This window comes from Poecilia reticulata, chromosome 2 (genome assembly GCF_904066995.2).
Source record: "Poecilia reticulata chromosome 2, P_reticulata-male-v2, whole genome shotgun sequence".
Classification (NCBI taxonomy): domain Eukaryota; kingdom Metazoa; phylum Chordata; class Actinopteri; order Cyprinodontiformes; family Poeciliidae; genus Poecilia; species Poecilia reticulata.
In genome coordinates this window covers 1,329,357-1,356,016 of record NC_088831.1, presented here as the reverse complement: position 1 = coordinate 1,356,016, position 26,660 = coordinate 1,329,357, and the positions used below count along the sequence as shown (strand labels likewise).

The window sequence follows — 26,660 nt, the reverse complement described above, 5'->3', positions numbered from 1 at the left end:
GCATCCACCTGAATAATGTGTAGTTGCGCCACTGCTTGTCAGCATTTCTATACAGAAAGTTAGAAAGAAAATAAATTCAAATTAAACAAAAATACAGATTACGAGTAATCCACTTAAAGAAACAATTTCTATTTAAAAATTTAGTTAAAAATAGAACCGATTATATTTTCAAAAAAAAACAGCATGTGTCCTTAAGAGATAACCTATTGTAGAAAAAAAACGGTGATAAAAGGATTCTTGTTCTGGGTTGAGAGTCACAAGTCACTGAGTTCAGATTTTGCTCAGGATGGTTGAAGTCTTCCCAGTCACAGGTTGAAATTGAGACTCACATGTTGTCAATCAGGTGTTTCCTCTCTGCTGGAAAACAAACAAAGAAAAAGTTAGAAAGATGCACTACATGAACATCATATAAATGCACCATTCGCTTAAATGTTTGTTTCACCTTTGTTGACTTGCATATGGAGACTTCAACCAGGCGGTGTGATCATTTCTGACTGAAAATTCAGTAGTTCTTAAACCTTCCCAGATAGCACACGATGTTAAATCAACGTTGAAAAATAGTTAGAATCGTTGATTTTTGGTTGAAGTCGACAAATGATGGTGGATCAACCATCAGACAACCATCCAATCAAACCGTTGAAACTGTGTCATTGAATCAATGTTGTTTTGTGGTTGAAATCTGATGACTGAAATGCCGAGGTCTAATTAATGGTTGAGTTTTGGTTGAAGTCGACAAATGACGGTGGATCAACTATAAAACACACTCTAAAAAGAAAGTAGTTGAACCAACTTAATTGAATTGCTTCTGTAGGTAACAAGCAATTCAAATAAGTTTATCCAACTGAATTTATTAAATTTATCCAACTTAAGTTATTAAGTTTAACCCATTCAATATATTATAATCATCCAACTCAATTTGTACCTCACAGGAGGGAGCTGGAATTGAACCATCAACCTTCTGATCACAAGACAACTGCTCTAACCATAGAGCTACAGTGGCTTAGTAGAGAATCTGTCCCTGGTCAGCTTGAGTCATGGTGTCAGACGAGAGATACAAACGTATCAGACTTAATTACTTCAAGTAAAGTCAAAGTGAATCCAGTGTGTTTCAGCTCTGGTCCTCCAAGCCCTGCAAGTTTTAGGCATTTCCCTAATTCAGCACATATGATTTTAATTGATGTCTGATTAACAGGGTTTTGCTGAAATGAAAACACGCAGGTCAGTTTGCCTTGAGGACAAGGTTTGGGGAAGAACTTATGATCTAAATGTTCAATCAATGGAAACTGTTTTTCACACCTCCCTTCCCCCCACCACCCACCCCTCACCTGACCCCATCTACCCCTCAATCTCCTCCCCCTTACCACCCTCCTCCCCTCCTCCGGGTGAAACAATTTTAATTTTAGGTGAGGGTTTTAAATTTTCACATTTTATTTTGTTAAAGATTTTTTTGGCTCTAGTGGCTTTTATTTGATAGTTAATTGACAAGAAGGGGGAAGACATGCAGCAAAGGTTGCCAAGGCTGGGAATTGAGCCTGTGACGGCTGCGTCAGGGACTGGGGCAGGGGTGGGCAACTCCAGGCCTTGAGGGCCTCCTGCAACTTTTAGATGTGTCTCTACTTCAACACACCTGAGTCAAATAATAAGGTTGTTAGCAGGACTCTGGAGAACCTGCCTGCACTGAGGAGGTGATTCAGCTGTTGGATCCAGGTGTGTTCTACCAGGGAGACATCTAAGAGTTGCAGGACACCGGCCCTCTAGGACCAGGATTACCCACCCCTGGACTAGGGCCTCCATGTGTGCAATCTGTGCAGTTTGTTGCACCCCTCATCACCTTCTCATCTCCCCCTACTCCCTCCCAAGGCTCCCCACACCCACCTGCTCCTCCCAGCCTTCCCCTCTTTACTCCCTCTCATCCCTTCTTCCCTCCCCCCATCCTTGAGCTCTGGGTCAGAACATTTTATTACTAAATCTGTTTCAAATTACACACTACATGTTGAGAACATTGGGTTGTGATTCCTTTATGTACATTTTCTTACTTGTCTGTAAATATTATAACTGTGCATAATGTGTTGACACAAAAACATCTACAAGTCTCTACTAGGAGTTGTACAGTCCGACTCCCCCTTTTTTACACTAGTGGTTTGTCCCAACCAAACAGCCATTTTGCTGCTGGTTTGTTTGCAACCAGCTTCTGAATTGAATTCTCCTCTGAGCAGTTTTATGGTAAGTTTTTCAATATTTCTTTGATCTTAAATGTGTATATTGAAAAATAAGGGGATTGTTTTGTGCCCATCGTAATCCTGGTTATTTTGGGGCAAAACAGATATTTTTAATAATTAGTTCATATCTCATTTTGTATTATTTTCATCCTGCCCACCACTCCAGGCCAAAGTATGAAATCCTGTGAGATTTTGTGAGATTTGAGTTTTTAAAATAGGGCGGGGCCTATTGTTTGGGCTGGGAGAGCATGTGGTGGACAAGGAAGTGAAAGGCTGGCTGCTGCAGGTGGGCTTTAAATTGTTGTGATGGTAATCACTTGTTTTTAACTTTTTATTATGATGTGCTTAGGGACGTACTTAGATGTGTCTCTGTTCCAGAACAACTGAGTTAGATGATTGCATGACCGTCTGCAGCCATCAAGAAGTGCAGAAGGTTGTTAATCATCCACAGATTAAATCCAGGTGAGGCAGAAAGGAAACACTTAAAACATGTAAGGCAGGTGAAACACTGAACTAAACCTGCTAATGACTGATTCAGTCTGTTGATTCTTGGGTTGGTAACTGGTTAAACTGAACTGGTCTATTATTACTGGTGTGGGATCTTTATCAGCACGTGGACATTTTGTAATGAATTTAATCAACTTATTTGGAAATATTTGTAGTTGAAGATTAAACCAGCTATTTGATGGAAGGTTATTCTGTATAAATTATAATTTTTCCAACTACAGTATAAATCACCTTTTGCTCTATTTATCTCTCTGGTGTTTTAAATAAACCCTGATCCTCCCCGAGTTTTATCTTTAGATTTTCTGATAAACAGCCTTTATTTTAAATATTGATTCCCTCATTTTAACATGAGTGCAGAATCATAAATCCTACACTAGACTGCAGCTTCATAGGTAAATGTAGTATACATAAACATTAAGATAAATATTAATGAACAATTAAGATAAATATTAATATGACAGTGAGTGTACATGGGGAACTATATGGTTAGTATTTGTTCTCAGACCTGTAACCAGTACACTGTTTAATCTTTCAATGTCTTTCAGAACTTTTCAAATGTTTATCATCTTTCTAACCGGCACCTTCCTCACTTTTATTTTTGTGTTTTTTAGGCCGTTGCTCTGCAGGTTGACCTAAAGCTGACTCTTGAGGACTGCAGTAAAACTGTCAAGTGGCTTCATTACACGTCAGAATGAGAGGAAGACATCACAAGGAATCAAAGTGACGCCAACCAGAGTCAAACTGGGGTTACCACAACTTGTACTGTTTCCCTGGTTCATACAGTACAAAGCTTAACCTCATGGACTCTGTTCTTCTGTGGACAATAGACTGTTATTCTGACAGTCAAAAAGGAGTCAAATATGTTTAAAGATCTGTCTCTCTTTTCTTAAAATGTTATATCAAACCTATGTTGTTATTTTTAAACTTTTGTACACAGTTTACCCATGATCTGCCAATAATGGTGTTTAACACCAGTGAAGAAACTTTTAGTGGTATGTTATGTAGACCTATCAGACCTAAAAATGTACATAAATCCTTAGCTTTCAATCAATATGTTATCAACCCAAATCTGCATGTAGATCCATTATCAAATGAGTGTTGAATCAACATTGATTTAATGTAAAATAAATGTGTGCAGATGAAGGTTGAATCAAGGTTGATTCCTAACTGATTCAATGCAATATCACCACAAATATGCATGTACATTGACATACAGATGATGGTTGAATCAACATTGATATGTCAGTTATGGTTGAAACCCTAACGTTGATTCAATGTTGTTTCAATCATTCTGTGCTATCTGGGTTTGTTTGTTGACGACAGGTGTGATCCTCTCTGCAACCTGACAAAATACACAAACAAAAAACATAAAAACAAATATAACTGTTTTAGGCAATTTATGAAATAGATACTCACCATTTATCTGAGTCTCATGAAGGCCAATAAGTTGTCTTCAAACATTTATGTAAGTTACAATTCCTGCAAGCTAGCAGAACCAAATATGTACACTTTTCATACTGGCAAACAAATAGATACACCTGAGACGATTTATGCTATGTTAGGTTTTCTCAGTCACTTTTGGTGCATTTCTCAAGTTATTGTTGACATTTACAAAACAGTAAGCGCATTTCTCAAAACAATTAGGAGAAACAGCAAAAATATCATTTGTTTGCTTGAAAAATCCTTAGTTCAGCTCTCAAAATTCTGTCAGTTAACATACCAGTGACTCAAAATAATAAGTTGTAGTTTCTCTATGTACAGATAAGATGGTCAAATGGATTAGTCATGGGAAGAGACTACAAAATTCACATTTACGCTTTTGCTGTAATTTATTGATGGACCATCCCATGGTGATTCAGAAAGACAAAGACAGAAATGCAGATAACAAAACTGTACACTGCTGTAGAAATTACATAGTTACATTACATTTTAATTTCCATCGTCATGCCGACAAAGGTTCCTCAGTGGGGTTAAGGAATGAACAGTAGGGTGGGAGAACCTCCATCAGCATCATGTTGCAGCCGTAACCTGATGTTTGGACTGATGGAAACTGGCAGATGTCCTCGGCCTCTTCTGACTCTTCTGCTTCCCTCCCAACTATTTCCTCCTCAGCCTCACTCCTCTTCTTCTCTCTGGCTGTTCACTCTGTCCAGATACTTGTTCATCAGTTCTCAGAAATGTAACATTGTGTTGTGTTCTGGCTATATAGACCATATTGTTGCCAACTGATGGGTTAGGGTTAGGGTTAACCTTAACCCTTCTCCTCCTCCTGAACGCGCAAAAATAGCAGAATCTTGATTTCAAAGACAGCAGCCGCATCCTGACAAGGACCAGGCCTGCTGAGCTCTCAGCACCCTGAGCTAGCACCTGCTAGCTAGCAGCACCCTTAGCTAGCGCACTGTGACTTTACTGTGTTGAGTTCAGGACAACACAGTTTCCTGAGCCACACTCAACTACAGGAACAGAGTTAAAAGAAACTTGCTGCTGATGCTGGAGGATCAAGCAGCAATACAAACTAGATAATTGTTTACATGACAAATAACAGTCTCCATTTACTGTAAACCCTGCTATTTATCACAATAACAAAATGAAAAACTCTCTAGAGTATTCCCTAGATTATTCTCTACTAATAGCACAATATTTAAAACCAAGTGTGGGATTTGTGAAACTTCAATGAAGGGCGACTTCACAACTTTTATGCTTTTGGATAACACTAGAATTGTTCTTTATTGAAGTTTCACAAATCAGATAAAGGTTTCACAAATCCCACACTTGGTTTTAAATATTCTGATATGAGTTGAGAATAATCTAGTCCAGATTTGAAGAGTCTAGGTGTTGTAGTTTTTTAGCTAGAGTAAATTAAAGACGCTGATGATAGTGAAAAATTAGGTGGCATTGCCCTTTAGCCATTTCCCAAATTGGAAGCAGCAATTGGAAACCAACTTCAGTTTCATCCAAGCAAGAGGGGCTAACATACAGTATAAGAAATCTATGGTCGGCATAAAATTAATCTCAAATGCATCATTTAATCAAATATTCTCATAAATGATGGTGGCGTTGGCTGTAGGAGTTTGCTTTGCAATCAGTGGGTCACCAGATCGATGCCTGGTCCACTGCTGAGATTTCAGTTTGGTGTATTAAAGGCATTATTAAAGTAGATATAAATATCAGCAAAATTTGTACTTTTGGCTGATTAGTACTGTTAAGTTTAGGGTAATTAACTGCTGGCAATATTACAATATTTTTTTATTAACTTCACAATTACTTATATTTTTACAATATATTTCTGTATTTTCTCCATTCATGACTGTCAAAATTACTTAGGATATATGTTTATTGAGTTATGATAATTCCATGTATTTTCTACGGTAATATAATGCTTTGGATATTACAGTCAGTAACTGTTGGTGTTTCACAATTTTCTACCATAAATTTACTGACTTTTTTTTGCAGTTTTGACTTACGGTAGTTCCATGTAATTTCTACAATAATGAAATGTTTTTGGATATGACGGTCAAAACTGTTGGTCTTTTACCGTTAGTTTATTATAGAATAGAATAGAATAGAATAGAATATACTTTACTGATCCCCAAGGGGAACTTGCTTTTTTGTTAGGAAAGCTTCTCCAACTTAGGTAATAAATACAAAGTTTGTAAAATATTTATATACCTAAGAGTGATAAGTTCAAAATGACTAGATATAAACAAATAAATAAATAAAAAGCAAACACATGCAATATATTAATCAATAAATAATCAATAAATGAGTGCAGTAAAATATTGAATCAATTAGTATAGAGTCAGGATTTGTAAAGTCTCAGAGCATCCATCTTAGTTAAACTTCCTTTTTTAGTAGTGTCCTTATTTAGTCCAGCACTTTGATTTCATTACTGACAGTTCTGGTTATTAAATGTCTCACATGTTTCATTGTTTATTTCAGGGATCCTGCATTCATTGTGCATAGTAATGGCCAGTGAACCACAGTAAGTTTCCTTTCTTCTTTCCTGTTCCTGTTTTGGCATCTGGCTGCTGTTGTTTGTTTGTAGTCTGTTCCGCTGCGCCGCCTTTTTCCAGTGTGTCACAACCAAACGTCTAACCAAGCGCTAACAGGAGGACTCACGGGGTCTGTGAAAGAGTATGAAAAAGAAACGCTTTTATTTTCATGCTGTAAAACTAAACGACACAATGTGTGTGTGTGTGCGTGTGTGTGTGTGTGTTTGGAGGGGGTGTGAGAGCTGTTTGTATGTGTTTGTGTTTTAGTTCTGTTCCCCAGGGTCAGTGTGAAGGCTTTAGCGCTCCGAAGACACAGTGTGGCAGGTAAATAAACAGGCACGCACACACACACACACAAACACACACACACACTCCAGGACCTGTCTATGAGTTAACCAGGTGAAACTAAGCCAGCGTGGGATAAGAAGTGGGCCTGTATGTTTGTAGATTTCAACATTTCAAAAGCGCTCATCAACAGAACACACCGACACCATGATACAACTGTAAATTAGAAGGTAATTAAAGTCATGTCCTTAATGTTTACTCCCCAACATAAACCCAGCAAAATTTTAACCAAGTTAGAGAAGTTAGTAATGCTAGGCTGGAGGAGTAAAATTTCCAAGCTATCATGCCAGCTGCAGCTTTACAATGTTGTTTCTTGCTTCTTCTCAAAGTACTAAGCAACATGTATTCATAAATTACTTTTCTTACTTAAAAATTAAAGTACATCAGCAATACATTTCTTATATGTGCTTTACAAATATTAGTAAGTAGTTTATTTATAAAACGCTTTTCTTATGAAGGCAAAGCAGTTGTATTTTCATCCTAACTTTATGAAAGGAAAAAAAAGCATTAAAAAAACAAGGAAAATCATCTGTTGTTTTGAGTGTACGTGTATTATGAAATCATGAATAATATGTTGTTGATTGAACGGTGTGAGTTTCAAAGGAACAAGGAGTTCCTTGCAGGCAAAGTAATCAGTTGACCTTACAGTCATGTTTTGGCAGGTAATCAGATTGGTGTTTCATAAAAGTAGGATTACAAAATCTAGGATAAGAGATAAAAACCAGTCATGACACAGAGCCTTCAGTTCATCCTGGCTTTATCTGTTTCACAAAGACCAAACCAGGCCTAGCAGGAGCACAGATTCAGTGACATACACTAGATAAATTGTGTTATCAGGAATTTCTGCAACAATAGCAAACGACAGCAGATCGACTGAATGAGCAATTAGTCTGATATTCCAAACCATCCTTAACTAAAAAATCTGTTATAATCATACCTGTTATATGCTCAAATAAACAACTTTAACCTAATACATGAACAGTGGAAATCAATATTATAACATGTTAATCTGAACAAATTCATTCATGTTACTCTTTTTGTTCCACATCTTATAGATATGTATACAGAGCAAACATAACTAATCAAGATCAAAAATAACATTTTGCAGTATCTGTGTTTTTCTGTGTAGTTATTTTGAGATTTTCTGTGTTTAGTCCTGTTTCCCTGTGAGTCTCAGTCCTGTCCTCCCTGTTGCTTGATCCCAGCTGTGACTAGTTTTCTGATTACCCTTCTCGTGTATTGAAGTCCACCTGTTGTCTTTGTCTCTTGTTGGATCCTCGTCGTGTTTACCAGTCTGTTTCCCTGTGCTGTCGTGTGCTCATTGTGCATCGTTCATTCCTCGAGTTGTTCCCCATTGTTCTGTACCCAGGATTCATCATTAAACTCATCATTTATCATCTTACATCCTGGGTCTGCCTGCGTCCTCATCTTCACCATAACCAACCGCTTTATGACAATCTGGAAGTATGTGGATAACATGTTGAGTGCAAATGACTTACTTATAACTTAGAAGGTATAAGACCTATCATCTTTAATTAGGTTTACTTATGGTTAACTTCCTGTTTGAGTTGTGATGCTTTTGTTTTAAAGGGGCAATTTCTTGTTTAACTTTTAGCGCAAAGGCAGCTTAATGCAATAAAAGGACAGAAGATCAATTGTAACGGAGCTTATCAAATGTATCTCATTATTTGTACTATATAAGTACTATTATAAGTACTGGCTTATAGTCCAAAAAACATGGTAAGTATGTAAAGTATGATACAAGTAATATATATAGCTTGACTTAATGACAACACTCAAAAATCACCAATGACCTCCTTATGGCAGCTGACTCCGGCTTGCTGTCCATCCTCATCCTACTTGATTTGAGTGCAGCGTTTGACACTATCTGCCATACCACCCTACTCAACAGACTTTCCTCTATTGGCATCACTCAGACTCCTCTAAACTGGTTTAAATCATATCTCTCTGGCCGCACTCAGTTCATTCGGATCAAAACCTTCTCTTCCCAGCCTTCCTCTGTCACATCAGGAGTTCCACAGGGATCTGTCTTAGGGCCCCTTCTCTTCATTATTTATCTCCTTCCCCTTGGCAATATTTTTCGCAAGTATGGCATTGATTTCCACTGTTATGCGGATGACACCCAGCTCTATGTTTCCAGTAAGCCCGCCTCCAACCTCCCACCGTCTTCGCTTACTGACTGCTTGACTGAAATAAAATCCTGGTTCTCCTCAAATCTGCTTCAGCTTAACAGTGATAAAACAGAGGTTCTTCTCATTGGTACCAAATCTACTCTGGCCAAAATCAAAAGCTTCAGTCTTGTAATTGATAACTGTCCCGTTTCTCCCTCCCCTCAGGTAAAGAGTCTGGGTGTCATCCTTGACAGCACCCTGTCTTTCCAGTCTCATATTAATAACATTACCCGCTCGGCTTATTTTCACCTACGCAACATAAACCGCCTCCGCCCCTCCCTTACTCCCCATCCCACTGCCATCCTTGTTCACTGTCTTGTGACATCACGCCTGGACTACTGCAACTCCCTTCTGTTTGGTCTCACCCAGAAATCTCTTCATAAGCTCCAACTGGTCCAGAATTCAGCTGCCCGTATCGTTACCAAAACCCCATCCATGCACCACATCACTCCTGTCCTGCAGAGACTCCATTGGCTGCCCACCAAGTTCCGCATAGATTACAAAATTCTTCTGTACACTTTCAAGGCCCTTTACAATCTCTCCCCACCATATCTTTCAAATCTTATTCATATTGCCATTCCCTCTCGCTCCCTCAGATCATCCTCCTCAATCCATTTCACTGTCCCCTCTGCCCGTCTCACCACCATGGGGAGCAGAGCTTTCAGTCGCTCTGCTCCCCAACTATGGAACTCATTACCACCATACCTTAGAACAGGGGTGTCAAACTCCAGTCCTGAAGGGCCGCTGTCCTGCAGTTTTTAGATGTGCCACAGGTACAAAACACCTGAATCAAATGGCTTAATTACCTCCTCAGTTCTCCAAAGCCTTGCTAATGACCTAATTATTCTATTCAGGTGTGGTGCAGCAGAGGCACTTCTAAAAGTTGCAGGACACCGGCCCTCGAGGACTGGAGTTTGACACCCCTGCCTTAGAAACATAAAGTCATTATCAAATTTTAAAACCGAACTCAAAACACACCTTTTTAGATCTGCCTTTTCCACATGACACAATTGGTTTGCCTGATTTTACATAGTTTTTATATAGATACATTGTTTTGTTTTATTTATTTTTATCTACTTTTACTTGTTACATTTTATTTGTTTCTGTCACAGTTTTTTACTATTGTACGGTGTCCTTGAGTGCCAGAAAGGCGCCTTTGAAATAAAATGTATTATTATTATTATTATTATTAACACATTTGCTTCGTTATCAGTCATTTAATCCCCTCATCAGTACATTTGTGTATAACTTTTCTAAACCTTTTTGCAATCAAACTGTAACAGAGCCCGTATGGGCCATTGTAAAATTAGTAATGGTATTTTTTAACATCATATTAAAAATAATAGTATGTATAATAATTGTAAGACCAAAACAGACAGAGAAGAAAACAGCATGGCGGGAGCTGTCATTGGTGGCCATGCCGGCCAGCCAGTGGATTCACCACAGTCTCTGGTGGGGGAACTAGCTGTCGTTCTTCACACCGAGACAATTTTGCATTAACCTCCCATCCCTGAAAGCACTGTACCATCTCCTTGGCAGGATAGTCGTTTTGAAGATCTTCAAAATCTTCAACCCCAACCCAAAATTTGAGAACTATGTTTACAAACTGGTTCTGTGCCAAGAAACCAATTTACCAGCAATTTTAAGAAAAGTGGATATATGTCCAACCAGAATTATGCCTTATGAAGAGCTTGCAACCTCCCATAATTACCCAAACATTATCGGATGTATGTATGCATATATTTGAGCCATGAGTAATTCTGACCATCTGTGGATTTCAAAATTCTTCAACTAATTGTTGTTTGTTGAATACTGTATTATCAGTCTACGTTGTATAGATCTGCTTTTATGTTTAAAAATAAATTCAAACAGCTGGTTCAGCAGTCAGGGTCAAATTGACACCTTTTAGATTTCTTGGCTTTTTATGGTAAAATTGTAACCTTCAAACATAATTTCACCTTAAAGTAGTAATACTCAGAACAAAACATTTAATAATCCTGAGATTAATATTTTGCATTTAGTTTTTTTTTTGTCATTTGGCTGATTGAAAAGTCAATTTTCCCCATTTAATATAGAAGCCAGCGACTTTATCTGTCCTTCTAATAGAACCATTTGTATTCCCTGTTGCCATCTGCTTCATTAGTAACATGGTGACAAATAGTTTCAGTATCTCCTGCTCTGTTTTCATTTACACCCAATCAACTTTATTGATCCAGAACCTCTCACATCCACCAGTACAGTATCTTACTCTGCATGTTTGCTCTCTCTCTCTCACATACAGAGGAACAGAGAGCAAGAGAGAGCAAGACAGATAGAGAGGATGGGAGACAGAAGCAGAAGAGAAATTCCAAAAGATTTGAAAAACAGGGAAATAAAAGGCTATGTGACAACAGGGAAACTCAATCCATCCGTCACCTCTGAGAGCCAGTGACCTCTGTGTGAGTGTGTTTGTTTTCCCGAGTGGCCCTTTGTGTCAAGGGATGCGAAACTTAAATCAGCAATTAAGGTAAATAATTAAACAGGTTGACAATGGATTATTAATGAGACGGATGGGCTAATTGCCCTCCACTTTAAATGGACAGATAACACCTGAAGATAGATTAAAAAAATACACAGAGAAAGCAGCAGAGAGACAATTATAGTCTGGGGTAAAGAAATAAAATAAAACACATTACATGACAAAAAGTTAAAGGAAAAGTAGCTAATGCTTACTATTCCTTTTAATATAGATGTGAAACATGTGCTACATGCAGAAAATAAGGAACAGGAACCATGGTCCATGAGTGTTTGGACTTTTGGTTTCTGAGTTCTTTATCATTGTCATTTAGATTTTTCTATATTATTTCATCCCCACGTTTATGCCGCGTTGCTGCGGAACAACAATCCCAGTTAACTAAATGAAACCTGGAAATGTAGGTATTAATTTTGGTAATTATCAATTATTATTATTATTAAAAGGCATATAGCCTTTGCTGTGGCCATGTGCCACAGCAAATAGAAATGTAATGCAGAAAAACAATTGAAGAATAACTCAAAACCACTTTTTTTTCCCACTAACTGGCTCACGCAGACTCATTGCTATGGCAACTGTTTCAGGATTCAACAACAAAAAACACTCAAACTTTTCCCACACAAAGACCAGAATATTCAGTCCACTGCATATAATGTTTTTAGGCTTACTGCTTATTTGGTGATTATTAACAATTGTTTGCTGTGGTAAATTAGCTACCGCTGCTATTAGCTAATCTAACACAGCTGTGGTGGATTAGCTAATTTGAAGACATACTCTACTGATGAGCTGTCAGAGTTGGTGTGTAGGTCATCTTTCTTTTTCTGGAAGAGCAGTGCAGACATAACATTTGTCCATTTCGGGAAAGCAAAACCACGCAAAAAGATCATCGCAAAAGTGGACATCCGGACCGCACAGGGTAAAAAACTCGCAGAGCTCAATTGATCGATTTGATCAGGCAGATCCAACTGACTGATGAACCAGCACAGAATTTGTGGGGCTGTGTGTTTAAAACCCAGCAGGTGAAGTGACTGTAATTTAACTGTTACCATTTAATTTAAATTATTATACAGTTCTGGCAGCTGAAGGAGGAACAGCTTATCCTGCTCTCTCCCGTCTTTACTGATGACTTTGCCTGTGAATTATTTTTAAAGTCCCTATTTTTATGGTTATATTTACACTATCGACATCATAACTGGATTACTTCAAACCTAAGGACCGGGAGATTTTCTCACTTTTATTTTTACCTCACTTTTCTTCACCTCCAAGTTGAACTAGGGCAAAATGCCCCCGTCCGACCCCAAGGACATTAGCAGTATTCTACAACAAATTCAGTTTTTAGAAACAAAGATTCAACAGCTGGAGCGGAACTTTGAGATCAACGCTACCTGTGGATATGAAACAACTCTTCCTCAAATCAGCGGAGAGGTCGTACACCCCGCACCAAGCAGCTCACCCTGGATCGCTCAGGGCGCCAAGCCGAAACAAAAGTCTCACACTGCAGATCCCATGAGACGACTAATGGGGAGAACCCCTCACCTGGACGAATCAGCGTGGCCGGCTCTGAGCAGAAACCCACCTTCAACTTCAACACCTGCTCCGCCAAAGAATAGCAAACAAGCAGCTGGAACCAAAACGGCTCCACTGACCCCACTCCCAAGGACAAAGCGACCAGCCCAAGCCTTAAAACATTCCGACTCTGTGGGAATCCCACTGAAAAACAGATTTTCTGCACTCCAGCCTGAGCCTCTGAGTGAAAACCCACCTTCAAACATCAGTAATGAGGCTAAACCAACGCATCCACCCCACAAAGCTCCGAAGAACAAAGTGACCACCAGGAAGACGAAAGGTATGCCTAGAGTGCTTATTGTTGGAGATGAGACAGTAAATGGAATCAGTCATGTTTGTAATCCCAAGAAAACGAGAGTGGTTTCTTTTCTTGGTGACACTGTATCTGATTTACTCTCTCTAACCACTGATCAGCCAAACATGGAGACTTTAATTGTGCATGTTGGAGCCAACGATCTGGAAAAGCAAAAATAGGAGATTCAGAAAAAGGACTTTAATATTCTTCAGGTCACTATGGGAAAATTAAAAAGGAAGTTATTTCTCAGTGGTCCAATTCCATCGCCTCAATGGGGAGACAAAAAACATTCCAGGCTGCTTATGATAAACAAATGGCTGATTAAAACCTGCTCTGCCAGCTCAGTGACCTTCATCGATAACCTCTGGATCTACTGGCAGCACTTTCACCTCTTTGGAAGAGGAGGACGCAATCTTAACAAACACGGAATAAGGCTGCTCACTGCAAACATTTTTCATTTTATCTACAAGAACAACAATGTGACCATCGCTTCAGAAGAACAGGCTCAAGGATTTCTGACTAGGACGGAAGTATCCTCTTATCAGAAGTAAAGTGTCCCAAAGCAAAGTGATAAAACATCAACTGTGAACAGAATGCCTGGTTCCCCTCCTCCTTCCCCCCTCCCTATTCTCTCCCCCTTTCTCCTTATTCCACCGTCCCACATCTTTTCCCCCTCCCTCTATGCTCCTACACTCACTCACAAGAACAGAGTTTCTCAGGAAGTCCATCGCTAAAGAGAGTCGGGCTGCACCTGAACCGCCTGAAGATGCTGGTGGAGGATGCGGGTCAGAGAGGAAGACGGATGGACTCTTCTTCCTCCCAGCAGGATGGAATGGGTCAACAGGTTCGCCTCGGCATGATTCTCCTTAGCACTAACATAGCAGACCTCACTTCATCTAAGCCACCTGCCTCTGACCTCCCTGAGGATCCAGCTCTCTGCGTTTCTGAGGTCTGAGACCGGGGTCCAGATATTATCTTTACACCCGTCTTCCTCCAGAATGTGTCTGGCTGCCCGACATTGCATAGCAGGACATTAGCTGCCCGGATCACTGCAAGAAATGTTACAAAAACAGAAATGAAAAAAGCAGTGGTCTTAATTCAAACCTCAGACTGATCCCCTGTCTAAAGGAACCTCAGACTGAAGAGCTTTCAGCCTCCAAGTCACTTAAACTGGCTCTTTTAATACCAGATCTCTCTGTGCTAAAGCTCTATTAATTAATGATTTCATCACTGAGCATAATATTGATGTTTTATTTCTGACAGAAACATGGCTGAATGACAATAATGAAGCAATCGTACTAATTGAATCAGCACCTCCTACGTACAACTTTTTGAGTGAGAAGAGAAAACACAAAAAGGAGGAGGCGTGACTTCAATATTTAAGAATACCATAAACTGTAGTAAAATCTCTTTGGGTCATTTTATGTCTTGAATATCTTGGAATCGAGGTAAAAGGCCACAAACGAACTTTGACACTAACTCTATACAAAACCCCAACATATGAGGAAGGTTTCTTTGCGGACTTGAATGAGCTTCTATCTCTTATATGCATTGATTGCGATTGTTTAATAATTGTCGGTGATTTCAACATTCATGTTGACAACCTGAAGACCGAGGGGCTAAAAAGCTCTGTAATATATTAGAGAGTTTTGGTTTAACACAACATGTCAAACAAGCAACACACACTCATGGACACACACTGGACCTGGTTATCAGTAAAGGGTGTAAATATTTCCAATGTCTCTAACTGATGTCGCCCTGTCAGATCATTTTGCTGTTATTTTTGACAGTTCTTTATCCGTTAACCCACTTGGACAAAAATCTACCATCACAAAACGTACTCTCACAGAAAACACAGCAGTGATTTATAAACTAACATCAATATTTTAAAGTCTATTTTCTGAGCTACAAGAAGCCAGTGTAGAGACTTTAAAACTGATATGTGCTCTATCTTCCTGGTTTTTGTCAGAACAGCAGCAGCAGCTTCTGGATCAGCTGCAGCTGTTTGATTGATTTGTTAGTCAGACCTGTGAAGACGCTGTTGCAGTAATCAATGCGGCTGAAGATAAACACATGGATGAGTTTCTCTAGATTTGCTGAGACATAAGTCTCAGCTAATCTAGTTAGCTAATCTAGATAATTAGTTAGCTAATTATCTCTAATCCTGGAGATGTTCTTCGGGTGATAGAAGGCCGACTTTGTGACTGTCTTAGTGTGGCTTTGAAAGTTCAGGTCAGAGTCCATCACTACTCCCAGGTTTCGGGCTGATCGCTGGTTTTCAGTTCAGCCCGAACTGAAATGCATAACTGTAGCTGTGCATTGATTCTGGTTCGCTCCTCTTTAGGTCCAAAGATAATAACTTCAGTTTTGTTTCTGTTCAGCTGGAGAAAGTTTTGTCACATCCACACATTGATCTGTTCTGTGATTGGATGGGTTCAGAGTCACCTGGTGACATCGTGATGTAGAGCTGTGTATCATCCGCATAGTTATGGTAGCTGATCTTATTTTCTGTTATAACCTGAGCCTGTGGGAGCATATAAATATTGAAAAGGGGTCCTAGGATTGAACCTTGGGTTACCCCACATGTGACCTTTGACCTCTCTGATGAGAAGTTTCTGATTGAAACAAAGAAATCCCTGTTCTTTATGTAGGATTCAAACCAGTTGAGCACTGGACCGGAGAGTCCGACCCAACTCTCCAGTCGATTCAGTAAAACTGTTGATAGTGTTGAAAGCTGCACTGAGGTCCAACAGAACCAGCACTGTGGTTCTCCCACAGTCTTTGACTAGGCCATCTCTGTGCTGTGGTGAGCACAAAAACCAGACTGGAAGGAGTCAAAGCGATTCATTATTGTTAGGAAGTTATTTAATTGTTTAAAAATGGCTTTTTCAATGATTTTGCTGATGAATGGGAGGTCAGAGATCAGAGATTGGCCAGTAATTCTGCAGTAGTGATTTGTCCAGATTGTTCTTTTTTATCAGTGGTTTGATAACTGCTGTTTTTAAAGCCTGGGGGAAAAAAACACCTGAAGAGAGCGATGAGTTACTATTTGGATCAGATCATTAGCAACGACAGGCAGGACTTTCTTAAAGAAATGTGTGGGCAGGACATCCAGACAGCAGGAACTGGAGCTTAATTGACTTCTAATTTCTTCTAGGGTTTTATAATTAAGTAGTTGAAAAATGGTCATTTTTCCTGCATTTGTTTTGTTTGGGCACAGCATTGGTACTGGCTTTGGAGTGGATGTGCAGATTAATCCTCTGATCTTTTGAATGTTCTCTAAAAAGAAACTTGAAAACAGGCAGCATTAGATTGAAATTCAGGTGGTAACGTCATAGGAGGGTTTGTGAGCCTGTCAACAGTAGCAAATAAAGCTCGAGCATTGATAATGGTTTTTTTTATGACATCTGCAAAGAAAGCCTCTCTTGCATGTTTTAGTGTTGTGTGATAGTTACGTAGTCTTTCTTTATAGATGTCATAATAAATGTGCAGTTGAGCTTTACGCCATTTCCGTTCGGCCCTATGGCAGAGTTGTCTAGCAGATTGAACTATTTGTGAATTTCTCCATGAAGATTTCTTCCTACCAGTCACAACTTTCACTTTAATGGGGGCAATGTAATCAATGATATCTGAAAGTTTGCACTGAAAATCATCTACCAACTTATCTACATCATTATAGCTTAAGGATAAAATGAAAAATGTTTGCAGTGAGCAGCCTTATTCCATGTTTGTTAAGATTGCGTCCTCCTCTTCCAAAGAGGTGAAAGCGCTGCCAGTAGATCCAGAGGTTATCGATGAAGGTCACTGAGCTGGCAGAGCAGGTTTTAATCAGCCATTTGTTTATCATGCCCAGCCTGGAATGTTTTTCGTCTCCCCATTGAGGCGATGGAATTGGACCACTGAGAAATAACTTCATTTTTAATTTTCGCATAGTGTCCAGAAGAATATTAAAGTCCTTTTCCTGAATCTCCGATTTTTGCTTTTCCAGATCGTTGGCTCCAACATGCACAAATAAAGTCTCCATGTTTGGCTGATCAGTGGTTAGAGAGAGTAAATCAGATACAGTGTCACCAAGAAAAGAAACCACTCTCGTTTTCTTGGGTTAGGGTTAGTAACAATAAGCACTCTAGGCATACCTTTCGTTTTCCTAGTGGTCACTTTGTCCTTCGGAGGTTTGTGGGGTGGATGCGTTGGTTTAGCCTCATTACTGATGTTTGAAGGTGGGTTTTCACTCAGAGGCTCAGGCTGGAGTGCAGAAAATCTGTTTTTCAGTGGGATTCCCACGGTGTCGGAATGTTTTGAGGCTTAGGCTGGTCGCTTTATCCTTGGGAGCGGGGTCGGTGGAGCCGTTTTGGTTCCAGCTGCTTGCCGTTAGTCGTCTCATGGGATCTGCAGTGAGACTTTTGTTTCGGCTTGGCGCCCCTAGCGATCCAGGATGAGCTGGTTGGTGCGGGGTGTACGACCTCTCCGCTGATTTGAGGAAGAGTTGTTTCATATCCACAGGTAGCGTTGATCTCAAAGTTCCCCTCCAGCCATTGGATCTTTGTTTCTAAAAACTGAAGTCGTTGTAGAATACTGCTAATGTCCTCGGGGTCGGATGGGGGCATTTTGCCCTTGTTCAACTTGGAGGTGAAGAAAAGTGAGGTAAAAATAAAAGTGAGAAAATCTCCCGGTCCTTAGGTTTTGAAGTAATCCAGTTATGATGTCGATAATGTAAATATAACCATAAAAATTGGGACTTTAAAAATAATTCTGTTCTTGACGGGAGAGAGCAAGATAAGCTGTTCCTCCTTCAGCTGCCAGCACAGAAACCTGGCAGCTGAAACCTTTTTAATACTGTCGGTCAAGATGACGGAGAACAAAAAGGTGTAGCGCGACGTCTGGTGCCAATATGTTATCATACTGGCATTGATAACATCATGGTTTGGCCATTTGGAGTGGATTGACAGTCCTTTGAACATGATAGGGGTCAGGGTGAGGAATTTGCCGAGGATGCAAGTTGGCTTAACGTAGGCGGTTATGGACAGTCTGAGGTGTGATGCGTCTGTTGTTCAGACCAGTAGTCTCATCAACTGTGTGTGTTGCTGGTCTTAGCCGATCCCACAGATGGACGAGCCGGATGTGGCAATCTTGTGATGGAGTGGTCACACATGGCCAATGTTAAGAGAATAAAATCATTAACTTCTGGCTCTTTATATTTTCTTGTGCTCCCGGATTCAATGATTCCATGCGTGGAAACAAAAGCCACACAGAGATGACAGCGTCACAATAATTAGCATTTATTCAAGACAGATGCATACTATCACCAGAAAAGCCCATCACACAACATCAGAAAACTCAGAGCACAGACAACACATGAATTTACCTGAGAAAAGGAAAAAACTAAAGATTGAAACGACAGACAGCAAAGACGTCTTTGGAGAATTGCAAGCGCAAATCTTATTTGTTACTATGTGGAAAGTTTTATCTTCCTTTCTTTAATTTATTCAAATAAGGCGTATCTTTGCTCATCCAACCAGGACCTCTTTGACCCTCTCTCTACAGCCATTTGTCCCCCTTGTCTAAGGAGAGCTTCTCCAAACTCCTGCTGGTTTATGGCCTTCACAGATCAGTGTGAAAGCTGGAACTTCCTACTGATTGTTTCCCAGACAGACTAAGGGCAGATCAGAGATCTTGGCAAACAATCTGCTTTAACTACAGGTAAAATAAAGGTCAATAGGCCAGAATAAGTTATAAATTTTAAAACTATAATTAGGCTATTTCAATCAAGTCATGTTAAATTTGAAAACTAGCTTATTTTAAATATATTTTCTTAACACCGACTAGGATGAGGTCAACTTGCAGTAGAGCCAGTCTGTTGGAAACAAACTCTTAAACGGCTGATGGTCCGATAGTGGACAATGAGCCGTGCAGCTACTGCTATGGTGGACATCCCTGCATCCAACATGCTAATGACACGCTCCTACATAACTTGCGACATCTGAGGCTTTATGACTTGTGACAAAATTTTACATTTTGTGTTGGCCTTTGATTGGTCCCAGTCAAAGGATTGTCCAGATGTTGCACGTTTTGTCTGATCACCCACTGGACATGCTCCACCAATGCACTGAGTAAAAAAACAACTCACTGAGAAGCAAGCTGGATAAAAAAATTATATACAAACCAAGATAAATATTACTTTGGTACAATGTCAGCTAATGCTCATTTACAGTTGTTAACTCCACATGACAATATTTGACATGGGGCATTCATATTTTTGTTCAGTATATATTAAAAATTTCATGGTTATTCCACCAAATATTGATTTCTGAAACATTAATGTTGTTTCTAAATGAATATGAACTTGTTTTCTTTGCATTAGTCGAGGTCTGAAAGCACTGCATCTTTTTCATTATTTTGACCATTTCTCATTTTCTGAAAATGCATACTAAATATTTGCTTGGAATTTTAGAGACACGTTGTCAGTAGTTCATAGAATAAAAGAATAATCTTCATTTTACTCAAACATATACCTATAAAAATTTTAATTAAAGAAATTGATCATTTTCATTTATTTTGTCCATACACACACACACACATATATATAGGACAATGAGCATGAGGACCATATATATGTCCTGATGTTGGAGGACTTTAAATATGGTCCTCTAACATCATTTAAAGTCTCATGTTGCTCTTTTGAAAAAATAATTGCCCACCCCTGTTCTAGATCATACACCCTATATCTTAATTAAAGTTCCTCTCCTTCTCCGTTTTGTCTCCCCCTCTTTTCTTCATGTCACTATCTTGCCAGTGCATAATATCTCTCAGCAAGGAAGGCTGTGGCCCCCTTTTCCCTTCCAGAAGAGATTCAATTGGACTGGAAGCCAATCAGTCACTGAAAGTATCGAGCTTTGATTGGATTTGCTTGGGGCTGACGGGATGAGGTGGGTGGGCAAGGGGGGCTCAGCTTTGATTTTAACTCTACTCCAATGAAAGTAAATCTGATGTAATATTGCTGTAGACGCAAAGGACAGACGGAGTTTGGGTGTGTTTAGGTGGAAGGGTGGATGGTGTGTGTGATTGCAGCTGACATCTGTCATAGCTTGAGCTTTTAAAACTGGACCAGCTCTGACTGATGTCTCTGAAAGTTGAGCGCTGGCAATCTAGTATATTGACTAGCACTGGACTATGCCTCTCATGCAACATTTTACATTTAAAGAATTAAAATAAAAATGAAAACAACCCCTGGACATAATGTGATCAGGGATACAAGAATTTGCTGTTTTAGATTTTAGGTATTTTAGTAAAAAAATATATTTTTGTGTTACGGTTTAACCTTTTTGGAACTGAACCATAGCCATTGTACAATAAAATTATAATATAGACAATATATAATAACATGCTATATAATGTCGAGGCTTGTTGAACCAAGCTCTGCTCCGGTAATGACCGCTCTCAGCCTCAACACATCTATAACGAAGAACACTCACGACTCAAAGTACTGGGCAAAACCTGTTTTTGTAAGCTATAAGAAAAAGCATAAATATTAGTTACCAATAATCTTCAAAGCAGAAATCATATCCATTTTTATATAGTGTGACACACAAAACATTTCATTGCTTGTAAAAACAATATTAATGCAGCTGAACTTGTTACTGTACTGCATATGAAAGGAACAAAAAATGGGGTAAGATTGGTGGTTGGGAATTATCTGCATTCACATTATAATTAAAGAGGCAATAATATGTAAATTCAACTTTTTTAGCTTTACATCAAGTCATAAAGTTATTCCCTCATCAAAAACATACCTGGAGTGTTGCTTTGAATCTGCACAGCAAATTCAAAAGTGTTCAATGTTTTGGTGTTAGTAGACTTTGTGCAAAAGCAGAGTTAATTTTACTCTATTAGAGTCACATTCAGTTTATGTAAGTCTGGGGTGTATATTATTAGTAGTTAAAATCCAGTGTTAAAACAAAGTGTTTCTGTATCAAATCTAGAGGTGTTAAAATAGAATCAATAACTCTTCACTTCTTAACTCTGAACTCCACCAGCGGCTCTAACACTGAAGGAGTTAATTCACTGATTCTGCCCAGAATCACAGATTCCCACCGAAGCGAAGCGACAGAAGCCAAGTCATTTCAGGACTATTTACGTTCCACATGTCTGAGTTATTTACTGCGCTTGGTAAGTTATTTTTTTTCTGAGATGGTTTATAACAATTATTTTGAGTTGAGCTCAACCTGTATGATAGACGTCACGTTGGCCACACGGCTCGGTGTTAGCATGTTTAGCTTAGCATGCCGAATGTTAGCGGAGTATAAGTGTTGGAAAAAAATCAAGCCGGTGAACATTTAATCAAATTATTGGCTAACTTGAACAAATCCGTAATAATCTGCAGTATGTTTTTTCATGATGTTTAACGTTTACATGCATATCGGTCAGATTTATTAACCTTTCTGATCGATTTTTTTTCCTTTGAAAAAATGTAAAAGGCTTTTTCACGTCGAGAGCATTATTCCCGCTGTTGTGTCTTCTTATATACGTTTTGCAGCATGTTTTAATCCTTTTATTGCCTTTTTGTACATTAGTTCAAAAAGGCAGGTACATTAGTACCAGTTTGGTTGAGGATGAATCTCCAGTCGTCAGCCTAACCTCTCCCTTCCGATCCCTCCATGGATTCTTTGAAGATTCAAGCTCCAAAAATGATTATGTAAATGTTAATATCTCTGAAATCCTACATTTCTGTAATTGAGGCTTGTTGTTAGAGTTGTAGTAATAATATATTCCTTCGTTCCATTCCTCATTGTTATGTTTTTTGTTTGTTATGATCCAGAGACCAACACTGACTGTCCGACTCAGAGACTGAAGACTGTCTGATGCAGTAGAGGAGCATGTTGGTGTCTCTGACCAAACGTTACGAACAGAACAACAACCTGAAGACAATCTGTTAGTGAGTGGACATCTCTCTGGTGGAGTCAGAGAGGAACTGTCAGTTATCAACAGAAACAGAAACTGGATAAGAAATGATGGATCTGAATATCAGGTTGGTCTGTAATGTACTGTACATAGCTGGTAATCTACCTGCTAAAAGAAAATATGCTCCATCATATTACATGAACTGCATTGCATTGATACAGGCTTTACTTTCTCCACCTTGTACTTTGAACAATTTCATGCATATGGTATTGAAGAAACATGTATTAAGCATAGCTGATATGTTAGACCTTTTAATAAGCAATATGTGAATGAAAATGACATGTGAAACATGCACATTATTCCACATTGTAATGTTTTGTAATTATGGTGCACGTTTTGAAATAAATGCATTTGAGAAAATTATTGCCTCTTTATCAAATGTTTATTTTCCTAAGAATTTTTAAACGTTCAAAACAATAAAGTACCTATTTAATATTAATTACAAATAACTCTTAAGAAGTTAAAGAAGTACTCTGAGAGTTAATATTAAGATCTAACACTGAATTAGTGTTAAATTATTAACTCTAGCAGATTTGATATTTGACACTTTATAAGAGTTACTCTAACTCTCCAAAAAGAGTTAAATTAACACTTTCTGGTGTGGACCCATATAGACACCTTAAAAGTGTTCAAATCAAATCTGATGGAGTTAATCTGGGCCTCCTGGATTTGCTGTGTGTCTTGCATGTTTGAGAAATTCTTTGTTCTCCTGTGGCAACCATGCAGTTGTGCAAAGCGCCTGGGGGGACCTAGCGCCACCTTTCAGATTTCCTTTCACTTTTCAATCTTCCGTGCTTCCGCCTCACATAGCACCCCTCCTCTTTAGGGGCATTGTAAAACATTACAATGTGGAATAATGTGCATGTTTCACGTGTCAATTTCAAGGCGTTAAATTAGGAAGTAAAATCTCTTAATTTCTTTATATATATATATATATATATATATATATATATATATATATATAATCTTTTCTGACCTGATAAAACCCAATAAATTAATTTACCCATGAGCCAATAATTATTTAAAGAGAAAATGAAGGCTGAAAGTGGTGATCTGCCAGCAATGTCCCTGTATGAAACATGAACTCAGGAAACATGTGAACCATTTCTATTCTATTGTCTAAAAGTAAATCAACTGTGGTTTAAAGACTTATAGATATGATTTACCATAAATTGTTCTGGAGTTCCTTCATAATAGAACTGTTTAGTCTTGTTTCCTCATGGATTAAGGCTTCGCTTGAACCTCTGGGACAAGTGAGTTATCTTCTGTGGATAAGACATAAGCTGCTTGTAAATTTGTATCCCTTGTATGTAGAAATGGGGTCCAACTGACCCCACACGTAAAACTTGTAACATTTTCCACAGTCCTCTGCGTTTGCCTCAGTCCTCATACGCACAAGGGCTAAACTGAAATTCTGTTCAAAACACCTGATCTACAGTCGTTTAAAACAAATTAACCATTGGGCATTTCTTTGCTTTGCTCCTAACTCTGTTTGCACTCTTACCATGTATCTGGCAATTTGCATTAATGACAAACAGCTTTTCTAAGAAGATTAACTTAGTTTATGTAAACTCTGAGTAATGACAGCATACTCACACAGAAATGAGACTCTTGCCAGTATATTATGACTGATGGTTGCATTAGGTCCGTGGAGAACCTCCTCCATGACAGTTATGATGCTAAAAGATCTGTAGATGTTTCTCACCGTCTCTTTCCGCCCATCTACACAAAAATATAGAATCCACACTTAAATACACACATGCAGCATCCCTCCCCCCCACACACACGTGTATATATATATATATATATATATATATATATATATATATATATATATATATATAATTATTCTTTTTTTTTTTGTACACACATATGCACACTTGCACGCACCACCCGACATTTTAGCAGTTCTTACACCACAGGCGAACTGTAGCCACAGATAATGCTGTAAGGAGATGATCAATACTAATTCACTCATCCTAACCTGCTTAGGACTGACCAGTCACTCTGTGGGTGTGTGCATGTGTGTGTAAGTGAGTGGGAGAGAATGGCAGGAAGAAATGTGTTTGCATGTGTTCCTTTTCAGTGTAAGTGAATGCATGTGTGTAACCCATTTAGAGCTCCCATACATATTTCTTTGCTGCAACATGAGCTGCAGCTGTAGAGCAGATCAATACAAATGTTTCTTTGTTAATGAAGATGAGTCTACAGTATTTGTGCTGTGGGTGTGTGCATGTGTGTGTTGTTGGCTGCGGGGTGACCACTTAAGTTGACCACTATGGCTGACCACTGTGGTCAGCTATTGGAGGATTTAAACTGCCCACAAAATCCCACCAACAAACACACAAACAGACACAGACACCATATGAGAACCCACACACAGATCCATATAATACATTTTTTTTAACTTACTTTTTACCTGAAATATTATATATATACATATATATATATATATAGGTGTGGCATATTTTTTAAAATAATCCTCAATTTAAAAAAAACAACTCTCTCCCTTTCCTTAATTTAAATATACAATTGAAACCAGTGTAAAGGCGTTCTAATATTAATAAGACTAAATGTTTAATCTTATAGGTCTGTTAAGATTACAAGAATAATTTTTGACATGGTAAATTTATGTCCTGTGTGAACTTTACCTATTCTCCTTTGACCACTGCAGTTACAAACCAACTGTCCCTCTTGCTCTGACCACTAATGCTCTCTGGGGCTTTAAATACTTTGTGATGGTCACTCCTTAGCAATGACTTTGTTGTCCTTAAGCCTCTAATTTAGTGGAATGTTTAGATTCAAAATTTAAAGGCCCGTGGTAAATTTAATATAAAGGGTGTTCGAAGTTCTGCCGGAGATGAGAGTTGAAGCTCCGTCTCACAGGGGACTCCGCCAGACGTTCCCAGCAGACCCTCACTACACGTTTGGGCCTGCCAGGTCTGACCGGCTTCCTTCCCCACCACCGGAGCCAACTCGTCACCAGGTAGTGGTCAGTGGACAGCTCCGCACCTCTCTTCACCCGAGTGTCCAAGACATACGGCCGCAAATCCGATGAGACGATGACAAAGTCAATCATCGAACTGCGGCCTAGGGCGTCCTGCTGCCAAGTGCACATATGGACGCCCTTATGCCTGAACATGGTGTTCGTGATGGACAATCCGTGACGAGCACAGAAGTCCAACAACAGAACACCGCTTGGGTTCAGATCAGGGGGGCCGTTCCTACCAACCACGCCTCTCCAGGTCTCACTGTCATTGCCCACGTGAGCGTTGAAGTCTCCCAGTAGAACAAGGGAGTCCCCAGGAGGGGCACTCTCCAGTACCCCCTCTAAGGACTCCAAGAAGGGTGGGTAATCTGAACTGCCGTTCGGCCCGTAAGCACAGACAACAGTCAGAACCTGTCTCCCCACCCGTAGGCGGAGGGAGGCTAACCTCTCGTTCACCGGGGTAAACCCCAACGTACAGGCGCCAAGATGGGGGGCAACAAGTATGCCCACTCCTGCCCGGCGCCTCTCACCGTGGGCAACGTCCAGCCCCTCTCAAGGAGACTGGTTCCAGAACCAGAGCCATGAGTCGAGGTGAGGCCGACTATTTCTAGCCGGAACCTCTCAGCCTCGCACACTAGCTCCAGTTCCTTCCCCACCAGAGAGGTGACATTCCACGTCCCAAGAGCCAGCTTCTGCAGCCGAGGATCAGACCGCCAGGGTCCCCTCCCTTGGCTGCCGCCCATAGCACAATGCACCCGACCCCTTTGGCCCCTCGGACAGGTGGTGAGCCCATCGGAAGGGGGATCCACGTCTCCTGTTCGGGCTGAGCCCGGCCGGGCTCCGTGGGTAAAACCCGGCCACCAGGCGCTCGCCATCGTGCCCCACCTCCAGGCCTGGCTCCAGAGTGGGGCCCCGGTGACCCGCGTCCGGGCGAGGGAAAACGAGGTCCAAAGTTTGTATTCATCATAGGGGTCTTCGGACTGCGCTTTGTCTGGTTCCTCACCTAGGACCTGTCTGCCTTGGGTGACCCTACCAGGGGCATTAAGCCCCAGACAGCATAGCTCCTAGGATCATTGGGACACTCA

The 26,660-nt window shown here is 39.8% G+C and overlaps 1 long non-coding RNA gene across 1 annotated transcript; it reads right to left on the bottom strand.

Annotated features, from left to right (window-relative positions):
• Window positions 1–6,628: 6,628 nt before the first annotated feature.
• LOC103477435 (uncharacterized) lies at window positions 6,629–25,364 on the bottom strand. The gene is made up of 3 exons (XR_014090150.1): window positions 25,238–25,364; window positions 24,183–24,308; window positions 6,629–6,850 (listed from the first exon to the last, which is right to left on the bottom strand). It is a non-coding gene; the product is annotated as an uncharacterized LOC103477435 (long non-coding RNA).
• Between the last annotated feature and the right edge of the window lie 1,296 nt (window positions 25,365–26,660).